This window comes from Alligator sinensis, unplaced genomic scaffold (assembly GCF_000455745.1).
Source record: "Alligator sinensis unplaced genomic scaffold, ASM45574v1 scaffold93_1, whole genome shotgun sequence".
Taxonomy (NCBI): Eukaryota; Metazoa; Chordata; order Crocodylia; family Alligatoridae; genus Alligator; species Alligator sinensis.
Window position 1 is genome coordinate 783,496 of NW_005842243.1, and position 4,571 is coordinate 788,066.

At 41.0% G+C, this 4,571-nt stretch overlaps 1 long non-coding RNA gene across 3 annotated transcripts in view; it reads right to left on the minus strand.

Annotated features, from left to right (window-relative positions):
• Positions 1 to 1,321: 1,321 nt before the first annotated feature.
• Positions 1,322 to 4,571, minus strand: part of LOC102380261 — a 43,816-nt gene continuing 40,566 nt past the window's right edge. For 2 of the 3 annotated variants that reach the window (XR_001358323.1, XR_001358322.1), the window contains exons 2-3: positions 3,079 to 3,183; positions 2,305 to 2,338 (exon numbers count right to left, since the gene is read on the minus strand). This is a non-coding gene — a long non-coding RNA (uncharacterized LOC102380261). Of the gene's footprint in view, positions 1,473 to 2,304; positions 2,339 to 3,078; positions 3,184 to 4,571 lie in introns of those variants that run through there. The other variant, XR_324297.1, reaches the window with a different exon arrangement.

Here is a 4,571-nt window from a genome sequence, read left to right on the forward strand (position 1 = left end):
CTGTTTTTTGGAAACTACATGTTAGTTTTCCATGGATCTGGTTTGCATTAAGATAAATCTCTCTTTTTGTTTTAGCTGAAATGTGCTAGAGTTGGAAGACATGCTTGATAGGTTTCAGGAGGGAATACATTTCAAAAGGTTTTATTTATAGTTGTGTTTCAGATAGCTTTATCTTTAGGGATCCTGACTTTTCAAAACACCTCTCTCACGCTCTCCATTTCTCTCCTGCTTTCACTTTTCCACTCTGGAGACATTATAAACATCTTTCTGAACGTGCTTTTAAATAAACATTGTATTTTCTATGTCATGCTTACAAAGAACAGTCTGGTCTCCATTTCATTATGTTGCCTCTGTTTGTTTATAACAGCCAAACAAACAGCAAAATATCTTCCTAAGGAAGACGTGAGAACTGCCAGAAACGGATTTTCATTTTGGTTGATATTTTGCATCTAATGACTTAAACTTTAAAGGCAGCTTTTGTTCTTATGGTGATTTTACATTCATCCCTATTTCCCTTTTTTCCACTGCTGCATTTTAGTCATCTTCTTCTCATGTCTCTACACCACATTTGACCATTTTTTACACATGCTTGTGTTTATTGTACATTGTGAAGTCATTCATTGCATATGTGCCTTCAAGCAGCAGACATCAAAGAAGGTATTGCATAGTTCGAGGCACTGTACCATAGTCACAGTCACAGGTGGTTGACATCACCACCTTTGGCATGGTTGAGCAGCCCCCAGTAGTAAGAACTTGATTGTTGGACTGTCCATTTTTCCACTGTCAGGTATTTTCTTCAGCCTCTTGTTCCACATCTGTAGTCATGTCTCCTTGAGTATGGTATTGAGAGATTGGGTGCTGGTGTGACTTCAAACATTTGTACAGTGTGACTTCAAGGTAAACTGGATTTGGACAGTGGGATACTGGGGTCTCAGACCATGTAATTTTGAGGTGGCAGTTGACCTCACTTGTGTGTTCGTTGGGTTGGCACGTCATTGGTTTTCAATGTAGTATGAGGTTAGGCCAATTACTGCCTCGTTTAGGGATTTTTCAATATGGTCAAAGCCAGTGTTTTGGGCGTTTATGCACAAGATGTCTGCATAGATGAAACGTTTTGTTCCCAAATTGATTGGTTGGTCATTTATATAAATGTTGTATAGTGCTGGTGCAAGTATGCTTCCTTGAGGAAGACCATTAATCTGTTGCCTTCATCGGCTTTGCTTCCCATCCAGTTTGACAAAAAAAAGTCCATTATCAAGCAGGGTTAATGTCAGCTCTGTAAGGTGTAGATCTTTTGTCATTTCCAGGGTCTTATGGGGGAGTCATTGGTGGTTAACTGTATTGCAGGTGGCTGCTAGGTTGACACAGTTCCAGTGATTTGGCCTTTCAAAACTGTCCTCAGTAAGTTGAGTTAGATTGAACAGCTGGCTTATTATGCATTTTGGTAGTAAATCAGTACAATGCAGAGCAATCTGAACCAAGAAACCAACATAGATGGAATCAGGGGCAGATCCAGTGGGATGGTATACTGGTGAAGTTGCACCCCGCTTTGTTTCCAGGTTCACACACAGTTTAAAACCAACTGGTTGGCAATGGCAGTAACATTCCAATTAAGGCAACAGTAAGGGAGTCAATTGACTTAATGTCTCATTATAATCTACCTGATGCCTCCTAAACTCTTCATTCCCCTGGTATTAATGCCCTTCTCCTTTCTAATTGTCTTGATGAACAAAACTGGTCAAGCTATCCTTTCTTCTGCAGTTCTGCTGTCTGCAGCTGTTCCTGGTAATGTAGCTCCTATTTCACAGCCCTGAAGACTGTTTTTGATTCTAGCTAAAAACATTAACTCAGGTATGGAAATATTAACTTAGATGAACATTTTCAGGCTTGGAAATAACTTTCCATAAAGCACTGACTGGATGCACTGCCGTGAGGCTCAAGATGGTTAGATTTTGTTTTATGAATTTGAAAAAAGAGATGTACATTTGATTCTAATGACTACGGGACTAATGAAATAACATATTGATTATTTTTTGCTCGGTTTGTTGTGTTTTTATACATATCATATGATTTATCAAATTAATGCACATTCCAATAAAGTCATATTTGTTTTTGCTTCAGTCTTAAACTGAGTAATAGCCCTGGGCCACTAGCTGATTAGTAAATCTTCTCATTTTTAATATCCTCCAGAAAATTGTGTTGTATTTATATGTGATGAGGCACCACACCACCTGCACCCCCTCTTTTCAAAATCCTAGATATGCTCATGAGTGGAATGATGGATAAATCTGCCACATATAATCTGTCTTGATTTTTTTTTTTTTAATGTATTACCAGTCTGAGGAAGAAAAAAAAAGAAAAGCATAATTGCTGCTGTTACTATTGCTGTTGAAACTATTTCTTGCTGTTTCAATTGCTTTTCCTTTTTTTTAATTTTTTTTTTATCTAGCACTATTGATGTCCCACTACAAACAATTTCTATAAGCAAAATTTCTTCCATCTCCCAGTGTTTCAAAGCAAATGTCAAATCCTTATCCCGCTCCAGTTCCACTCAGGATCCATTACATTGAACAGGAACAGTCATTGAAATTGACTTTTTAAAAATTAGTGGGTCCTACTGTTATGTAGGAAAAGCCTACCTGCCACAAAAGGGCCACAAAGTTGAACTCTATTCAAATTTGACTACTTTACTTTTTAAACAGGAGTAAGGCCAGAAGTGGCAGTATTGGTCCTAATGACACCAAACCCTGCACCACAATATCCCACAACAGCAGTAGAGTTATAGAAGTGCTGTGATGAATTGATGGCTTCATTAGTTTACAATTTAGGAATCAATGGACATGACTTAATAATAGAGGAAAGCTCATAGGAGCTAAATACCAGCACTTTAATTGCAGCAGGATTTCTGGGCTGTCACATACTTTTAAAAATACTTCACTAGAATAACAGCAGCAGCAAAAATCCCTACAATCAGACAGACTGAAAGAATAAAGAAATATTTGCCAAAAAGGATAAAGTATGTGGCTGAAAGTCACTTTGTAGTGTTAACTCCAGTCATCAAGATATGTAGCTATGTACCTGAAAACTGATGTCATCTTCTTTAGCTGTGATGCTTATGTGGACCTCATTACCATAACATACGATCACCTTGTAGTCTTTAACATGGCTGTCCATATAACATCCCTGTAAGGCAAGGGAAAATCTATTATCTCCTTTTACCTTTCTCAGTTGGAGAACTGAGACTCTCAGCAACTGAGCCCAGGTCCTCAGTCAACTAGGCACCCTGAGTGTTTATATACATGCTCTGGGAGGCAGGGAGTGGGAGGAGTTCTTTAGTTACCACTCCAATTAAAGTGCCCAGAGTGTCATGTGTGCATCAGTGTCCCCATGATGAAAAATGGCGGTGGGGGCGTTTAATTAAAGCTCATTCTATGTAGAATGAGCTCTCATAGAGAGAGCTTTAGTTAAAGTGCCCCCACCACCATTTTTCAGTGTGGGGGCACTGATGCATGTGACACTGGAGTCTGCTGGAGTGTGGTAATTACAGTACATTGGAGCAGCCTCAATGCACATGTACAGGTGCCCCCTGATCCTACTGAAATCTGCCCAATAACCTAGAACAGCTGTGGCAGGGGGAGGAACTGAACCCAAATAGAAAGCTAGGGCCGTTCCTTACCGGACCATCAGCCCTATCCTTATATCTAATCCATCTCAAATTTGGAGGCATCAGCCATTTTGCTTCAGTTTGGAAGGAGAAGGTAACAGTAAGCCACTATGTTTCTTCTCTGTTGTTTTCCTTCATCTTCAGTAAATGTCAAGGTAAGCCACTAGACTGGGCTTTGAAAGAGCTTAAGCTCTATTCCTGGCTCTGGCCCTGACCTGCTGTGTATCATCAGGCAAGTCACTTCACATGGCTTGCCTTCCCTGCTCCAATTTCCTGTTTGTATTGCATAGTTAAAATGCAAGATGTTAAGGCCAGGGCCTGCCTTTTGCTGTGTATGGGTACACCATCCAGAGGTATAATTGGCAAGTTCTGTGCCCTGGGTAGCGGCAGAGTATGGTGCAGAGGCAGCAGCCATAGGTTCACTGCTGTCCTTTTTTGTTTTGCTGCTGACATAGGTTTAAAGTGGGCATTTGAAAACCAGTATTTGGCAGCACAAAAAAGGAGGCAAGAGAATTAACCCTCTATGACACCTTCCTCTCCCTGCACTGTGCGCCTCTGTGAGCCCCATCATTGCTCCCCACTACCATCACTGGAGTCACTTCATGGAAGGAGCAGGGTGTTGGAAAGGGGACAAGAGGGTGAGGTGCTCCCTTAACTCAGTTCCAGCGCCCTCCCCTTAGGCAGCACCTGAAGCTCTTGCCTCACTTGCCCACCCATTGTTAGGCTACTGACAGCACCTACTGCAGTAAGGTCCCCAGTCTCAGCGGGGTGCCAAAGAAATGCAACTACCTGAGGTCTAAACAGTGGTGATTTAATTGCAGAGTCCCTTTCTGGAGGATATTACAATATAGGTCAAGTACAGGACATGATATGGAACAGATGTGCCGTCAGGCTCCAAAAGGGAAAG